Source organism: Poecilia formosa, unplaced genomic scaffold (genome assembly GCF_000485575.1).
Source record: "Poecilia formosa unplaced genomic scaffold, Poecilia_formosa-5.1.2 Scaffold201, whole genome shotgun sequence".
Lineage (NCBI taxonomy): Eukaryota > Metazoa > Chordata > Actinopteri > Cyprinodontiformes > Poeciliidae > Poecilia > Poecilia formosa.
The window spans coordinates 249832-258260 of NW_006800140.1; the positions used below are offsets into that span (position 1 = coordinate 249832).

The 8429-nt window shown below is 35.7% G+C and overlaps 1 protein-coding gene across 2 annotated transcripts in view; it reads right to left on the reverse strand.

The window, feature by feature from the left end:
• The window catches only part of rab11fip2 (RAB11 family interacting protein 2 (class I)), a 38170-nt gene extending 31224 nt beyond the window's left edge, over positions 1-6946 (reverse strand). Inside the window, exon 1 of one of the 2 annotated variants that reach the window (XM_016679084.1) lies at positions 6564-6946. The gene's annotated coding sequence lies outside the window, so the exon portion shown is untranslated. The remainder of the gene's footprint in view (positions 1-6563) is intronic. The other variant, XM_007566913.2, reaches the window with a different exon arrangement.
• Between the last annotated feature and the right edge of the window lie 1483 nt (positions 6947-8429).

Consider the following 8429-nt stretch of genomic DNA (forward strand, 5'->3'; position numbering starts at 1 on the left):
CATTGATGGTGAAGTCTTTTTACCTTAGTGTGACACTGTGCAACTGCACGAGGGCCTTCATTTTCACACTAATTAGCTTGAAAACCTTATTTTTGTGAGTGGTTACAAGTAGCTGTGATAAGATTTTCTTCTGACCATATTTGTATGAGGGGCTTTATCTTCTCTTCATTCCACGAGACATTTTCTCTAAGGGTGAAATCACGTTTGTTATGGTTGTACTGACCCAGAATGCCCTGTGCTGTAGTGCACTTCCTGCGGTTTCTAGTCATGTTGCATTCAGATATGTTTTCAACCGTACAAGAGTTCACTTAACCGAAACAAGACCGAGGTTTTTAGGCGGATCGGAGTTCGCTTGTTTAGTCCGTTTTGGAATTCAAATTTGCATTCTCACCTCCCAAACAAATCTGACTTTTTAGACAAACAAATTAGTCTGATTCAAGACTCTAATTCTGGGCTGGTGTCAATGCACCCTTGAACTATATTCTTAAAAAAAATTTAACTTGGTTTTTCTTCTCCAGGTCTTGAGACTTGGACAAGCCCCTCAAAAGCAAAAACTTGTTCCCGTTTTGAATTTGTCCCACAAAGATTAGGACTTGCTTTCCTCTCAAAAATGTGTAATGAGACTTGGGCTTGCTGTCAAAGGTGTCCGACTTGGATTTGACAGGCTCCTTAAGGTTCCGACTTGAATGAAGTGACTTGTTAGCATCTCTGTCAGGTGAACGAAGAGCCACCAGTCTCTCATTGAGCTTCGCCTGAAAGCAGCTGAACGCTCCAAAATTAATTGATTTGGATGCGGATGCTGTACATTCTAAGCCTTCCATCTATTTGCAAATAGTTCCCCATTTTCAATTACAAATGTGTTTAAAACTGCTCTAATGCTTGTGAAAAAGGTCACATTCAAACGCGGCTTTTGCCACAAATATGCCATTTTCCAGCAGAAAGGCCAATTTGCTGCTTGTGTGCTCTGCTGTACCTAAGCGTTGTTTAAAGCACATCAATGCAAAGCAGGATTAAATATTCCTGTATTTTGCTAATCATTTATGAAATGCATAATTATCTGAGCCTGTAGTTGAGTGGATTAGGAGTCATTGATTCTCTCTCTCTTCCTCTCTGTGTATATATAGTGCCTACCTAACCCTTTCAAACTCCCCAATAGAAATATTCAGGATAATATGTATGCATATAGTTGGCAGAGCTGCACTCTGGTTCATGTTTCATGCAATGTGAATGACTAATCCATGAAATGTGTGGGTGGGATGATTAACACAGACACCAGCACAGAAAATATGTTTGCTTTGAAACTTGAATGTGATACAAACATGAAACTATGAATAATTGCGCACAGAAAAGGGAGCCTGTGTAGATTTAGAAACTCAGGAAATTTATGACTAATTGTGTTAAGTGAAAGGCAAAAAGAAAAAGGCAGAAGTGCAGTTTTGTTCCTGGGATAATTAGCTTTTTTAAGTGTTTGGAGGTTGATTGTGGAGGCTGTTTTGGAGTGAGCCCTCTAGCTGTCCTTTGGGGTACTGCCAGCGTTCATTACATGCAGCCTGCAGGTCAGAGGAGAGCAGCAAAGGCCGCCAACCAAGAAGCAACACTTTCTGTTTGGAAAAAAAAAATAAAAAATGTGTCGCTGAGGCAAAAGGAACAAGGTTACACAGCCATTTAAAACTAAAATAAAAGAGAAAATCCTTCTAAATTCATCCTTTAAGCGAATTCCCTTAATGAATGCACGGTTTCCGCTCTACATCGTAATGATCGTTTGTTTACTATCCAGAAAGTATGTGTAGTTTTATAATTACAGTGGCTGGATGGAATAATAACCTCAGAAAAAAGCGGCTTCCTTAAACAAAAACTGTGAAACTCCTTTCTCTCCGTCAGGCTTCGCTTCTTTCATATTTACCCCTCGCTTTTTAATAACAGCCATATATAATTTGAGCACATATTTTGATGTTCTGGTTACCAGATGTGTGTAAAAAGCTGAAAGAGTCTCATTTACGATCAGTTTTATTCATGTTCTGTTTTATGAATATGTGAATTTGCTCGTCTTTAAAAAAAGAAACTCAGACTTGAACTGAACTGATCTATGATGTTGGATTTTTTTATTTTTACAACGACTTCCTGGAAATTAAACATGTGGCGATTATGGCTCTTTAGCCTTTTCGGTTCAAACATCCCATCCAAGTTTAGCTTAAATGATGTTGAATTTTAGGTTTAGTTGACCACAACCGCCATTAAACGCATCAGCAGACATTTTCACCTGGACGTCTTTTCAACTTTTATGTCTTTTCAGCTAAAATTAGCTCAGCAGCACAGTTTTTAGATCTTCATCATATCGTTCATCCTGATAAAAGTTATTTGTTTGAGATGCCAGAAAAAAACCTAGATGTGAAGAAGAAAATATAAAAAGAAGATTCTCGACTTTTTGGAAATATTTCTCTCTTAGATTCTTAGATTTAAAAATACAGGTATGAGATGCTGTTTGAAAAGCAGCAAAATAAAAAATTAAATCAATGATTTGGATTATTTAGGGGAAATAATGGGGGTTCATTTTCAAAGTTACATTTTCATCACATTATTTGTTTATTTATAAATATTGCAGTTTCAATATTTAGTAAGTTATATACTTAGCTTGCTAATTTAGCTTGAAAAATAAATACCAGGTTATCAAGCTAAATATTTAGCTTCCTAATTTAGCTCCAAACTAAATATTTAGTAAGCAGTTTGCTACTTTAGTCACAAACTAAATATTTATCTAGCAAACATTTTGCTTCACACTAAATATTTAACTCAATGGTAAATATTTAGCTAATATGCAGATTCCTTTGCTGATTACATGAAGTGGACAACCAAACACAACTGACTCACTTTGAACTTTTCATTGTTTCTACAACATTTCAGATTAAAACAGATTATAATCTGCTTTAACAAATCTATTTTTCTAAATTTATACATTTACCATTGAATCTAAATGAATGTGCCAAATCACAAGCAGGAGTTTGAGTAGAGAGACTCAGCTTTTATTTTGATAGTCTACTTCCGGTTCCTGGCAAGTGAACTTGCCTTTAGCTGAAGGAATAAAATGGTGAAAATATGACTTTTAAAAATTAACCCCTACTTTCTTCTCTTATTATGAGCTAAATAACCAAAATTATTGATTGTGTAACTTTATAAACGACTCCTGACATGCAGGTGGTGCCTGGAGCCAAAATGACTAATTACACAGTGACATTAATAATAAGTAAAGAATAGACGAGCAAATTAAGAATAACATCCTGTCAATCTCGAAAACTACAACTAAACTCAGCTTATTGAATATTTTTGAGTTATACAGAAACCATTTCTGTGTTTCTGTTCAAAATAACCAGATTCTCTTTCTTTAATTTTTGTGTTTTTACTCAAAGTCGCCATCGCTGTGAGAATCGTATGCCGGCTGGAAACTTCTTTAAAAGTAACCAAAAAACTTCTAATCGCTTAGAAGTTCAAACAGAAAAAAAAGGAGGATTTTGGGGTTTTTTTTTTTTGGAAAAAGGACGGGACAGAATAGGTGGCGTTGGAGGGGGACGGGGAATGCGGAGGCCACAAACAGATCCCCCGCTGTCGCTGAAAAATCAAATCTGTCAGCAATTAGACGGAGGCCAAGCAGCACTTGTCAGTGGACAATGGGCCCAAAGGAGAGGGGGTTAGCAATTATTAGAGCTGATAGAGTACCTTTATTTATCTAAACAGCAGGTTAGTTGCCCAATCTCCCCCTTTGTCACTTGTTGCTTGCATGAAAGGGGCACCACTTAATCCGAATAGCGTTCCTTGTGGCAACCAATGGGTATTATAGCCGGGCGAGGGCTGGAGAGCGCTGCTTTTCAGCCAGGGGAAGAATAATCCAGGGGTTGATCTCATGCTCTTGCAATGCTTCCTTTTCGCTCAAAGAGCTGATTTGGGATCTCTTATGTTTGAAGCTATTTATTAAGAGTTTAGGAGGGAGCTGGAGGAGGATGGGAGGATGGGGGGCCACTCGTCTAAAACATGTCGTCGTTATCAAAGACTTGTGCTCCTTCAAGGGGCAAAAGCCGGCGGGTCTGGGAGAGGGGATTATTTTCATCTGAAGCAAACCGCAGATACAATCCACAGCGTCAACGCTGCAGCTCCCACTGCAACACAACAGGAACGGTTATCTTTTGTTGGGTCTTTTTCAGCAAATTCACTGCAAAAACACAAAATCTTTCTGTCTAGTTCCTACTGCAAATATCTTAGTTTTATTGTATTTTAAGTGAACTAATGTAAAATATATTTTTAGCAAGATATAGGAGCTTAACATTTCTAAATGTTAATGAAAACATTCTAGTTCCATTTTACTTAAAATATGGGGACGTTTGTCTTGTTATAAGTGAAATAATCTGCCAGTTGTTTTTATCAATATTCAGGAGCTAATTACTCAGAACAAGCTCATATCCTGCTACAGATATAGCAAGACATATCTTCCTATATCTTGTACTTCTTAGTTTGTTTTGTTATATTTTATGTGTAATAAAAGTATTTGCACAAGAAACGAGACAAAAAACACAAAATCTTACCAAGTATTTTAGTTTAGTATCTAAGGCAAATATGTTAGTTCACTTAAAATATGACAAAACAAACTTAAGTAACTTTTCAGCAATATATAGGGGACTGTTTAATGTCAATAATCCCTTAATATTGATATAAAATAGTTTCACTAGCAGATTATTTAACTTATAGGAAAAATGTCTTGTTATAAGTGAAATAATCTGCCAGTGAAACTAATATGTTTTCATCAATATTAAGGAATTACTGACTTAAAACCAGCTCCTATATCTTTCTGAAAAGTAACTTGGAAATAATTTTGTGTTATTTCAAGTCAACTATATGTTTGCCTTAGAAACTAGACTAAAATACTTGTTACTATTTTGTGTTTTTGCAGTGTAAACTTCTCATTTGTTGTCAGACTAAGATGAAAGTAAATGATCTAAGGTCACAAATTATTCCCATGAACTCGACTTTCTGTCCGTGAGGGCAAACCGGTGGAAAACACACCTAAAGTTTCCTCCTCACGTCTGTTTAAAGGTAACATTTGTTCATGCAGTTAATTGCTTCGGTATCTCTCAGGTGCAGAACGCAGAGGCGGCGTGAACCGGTAGACAAAGTCAGCATCCGCTCGCAGAAGACACAGGGTTAGCAGGGAATATGAATTATTAGATAAGTTGCTAAGTTCACGGTTCCCTAAAAAGGAATCGGCTGAAGAACTAAACTGTATAATTTGCTGATGATGTGAATCCATTTCATTAATGAAGTGTGTGTACATTTGTAATGTTTCTGCACAGAGCTGCGCAGCCGAAACGTTCGCTGAGACGCGCTGTATCTTATAATGTGCTTGATAACTCTTGTGCTGACAAAGACTCATTTTCTCAAACCACATTGAAAATTAATATCAGCTTCAAAACGCAAATGTTCTGTTGTTCAATTAAAATTTAAATTGGAAATTTTATTGCCAGAGTCTCAACAAACTTTTAAAAATACGAATTGGCACAGTTATGCGCAGGATAATTTTGATGAAGGATGTTATAGAGTCTGGATAAAAGTTTAAATGATTCTAATTTTGAAAAGAAATTAATATAAATATTTTATCCACTTGCCTGTGTTGAGCATCTAAAACTGCCTGAGGAGCTGAGAGTCATTTCAAGTGTGTTTGGGTAAAGTTAGCGTGAAGTTACAGACTGTAGCCTTCCTGTCTTCTTCTTAGCTCCGCTGGTACAGATGTGTAAAATAAAATTAATATAAACGCAGCAGCAGAATCCTGCTCTGAGATACTTAGAAACATCTAAACGTTATTTAAATGCCAGGGGAAATAACCGCGTGTTCAGATTTAAATATTTACCGACACTTATTTGGATTCATAACATTCCCTTTAAGATAAGGGTAACTGAAACACTTTTTACATTTATTGTTTGTAAACAATAAATGTAAAAAGTGTTTCATCAAATTTTTATTTTGCCATTTATGATTTTTTTTTCCAGGGGGTAAAAATATCGCCAATTTTTTTTAATGGCATTCTTCAGAATGGGAAAAACAAGAGAACATGTCAAAGTAAGGCAGATTTGTGTTGACTTTAATCTGAAAATAGTAACACAAAAACCACAACAAACTATTTTAGTAATTGAATAATCTGTTGATTATTCTCACAATTTATTGAGTAATTTAATAAAATATTCTGTATTAGCTTGTAAAATAAATATATAAAAGAGAAAATCCAAATGAAAAATAGAAAACAAAATGCAAAACGATTCTTTTAGTCTCAAATCTGAAGTGTGAAAAACGTTTCTAAAGCACAAAAAACAATGAGACATAAAACATTTCGCATTACGCTTTTAAAAAATTACAAAGCAAACTTGAATTAAAGCATCAATAAACACTGCATTATATGACATTTCACGTTTAGTCACAAGCTAAACATAGTTAAATATATTTTAATTTTTTAACTCTTCTTTATCGGCAAGTATATCTAATTCTGTATTAACAATCACAAAAACATTTAATAAGAAAAACGTCACCTGTTATCAGCCGTTAAGGAGCTGGAAGCACGTAGTGGGTTTCCTGTTGAGGTGTCGCAGCATCCAGGACGTGTCAACGCGATTTCAGTTCTATAGTCCACACACTCAGCTGTGTTATTTTTTTCTATTTAGTTTAAAATTATTCCAAAATTTTGACGCCTTTTGCCTTTTTCTTGGCGGCGTTCCTTTCTCTCCATCCACGTCTTGCTCCTTAGCTGCTAACAGCGCTTAGCATTCGTCAACAGCTCGTTGGCGGAAATGAGAGCACTGCGTAACACGAATAATCGTCCGGGTGCAACACAGCGCGGTACCTTGAGCCAGATAATTTGACTGTGAATTTAAAAAAAATGAGGTCCTTGAATTATTCCAAAACTTGTCCACGTCCACAGTTTGAGTGATTATTAAAACTTTAAAATAACTCAAACTGAATCAAAAGAACAAAAATACAGGTTCATCGGTTAAATTTAAAATAGTAAAAAAAAACTCACTGTTAGAAAACTTCAGTAGAGTTAGCATCTTAAGGTAGCCAAGTTTTAATAACCACTATTTAAAAATACATCTACGTTGTAAAAACACAAAATCTTACCAAGTGTTTTGGTCCAGTTTCTGGTGTAAATATCTTAGTACACTTGAAATAAGACAAAAGTAACTTTTCAGCACAAAATAGGAGTTTGTTTTAAGTAAATAATTTCTTAATATTAATGAAATGTACTATTCCATTGGCAGATTATTTCACTTATAACAAGACATTTTTCCAACGTTATAAGAACTTTTTAATAAATGTTACATAACTGACTAAAAACAAGCTCTTATGTCTTGCTGAAAAGTTGTTTCTGAGTTAGTTTTATCTTACTTCAAATGTAACATATTTGTAATAGACACTAGACAAAAATACTGATTTTGCAGCGTTCCTGTAAAATTAGTCTTACCATCACAAACGTAAACGTGGTGTTTGCTAAGTGTCACCTGGACTTCAACTGGTACCATTTGATTTTGTTAGTTCAACTGTGTTTTATGAAATGAAATGTGTTTTTATCCATCAAGCCAATTGCCATTTTTATATCCATTAGCAATAAGAGCTAAATTTTTTCAGGCTTTTTAAATCTTCACTAGAGGTGCCAATAAGCATGGAGAGAATCTCCAATCGATTCCTGGTTAGCACCATGGATGCTCTCTGCGGTGAGACGGTCCGATTGTCAGTGAAGTATGCGGAGAGCAGTAAAGTGCTCCTTTAAATATTCCTGTTTATATGGACTCCAGATGTGAAAAATATGAAATGCCGTAAATCACCGCAGGCTGATTAACTCTCTGTGTTTAGCCGTTGAAAAATGCATAAGTGCATCACTCATGGCTTGAAGCAGATTTCTAAAGATTACAGACATGCATATTTTCTAAATAGTGGCAGGTTTTAATGTGGTTTACTGAGCTCTCAAAGAAAGGCTCCGACTGTCTATTCTTTAAGTCGACACGTCGGTATTTGCCGATTTCTCACATATACAAACATGTGCTGCTAAGATACATAACTGACAGAGCACATAAAAAACCCCTTTATAGCAGACTAGAACGTCCAGTAATATCAGCAAATACACGCTTAGAGCTCCTCAAACTGGAAAAACAACCAAGCTGCTCATGTGGATTTTGGCTGTGATGGAAAGATATAAACAGTTTTTATGATAATTTGTAGTAAAAAATGTTTGTGATTATTGTTGAGGACAACCGGCGGTCACAAGAACCTCGTGAAGTCATTACTTCTCGTGTTTATTTTAATACATTTACAGCTCAGACAAATTTGCCTGACAGGAAAACATTTCCCCACAATGTCTTCTTTTTACTCTGGCGTTCCTCGTAAGCAGCTGTGTGCCATTT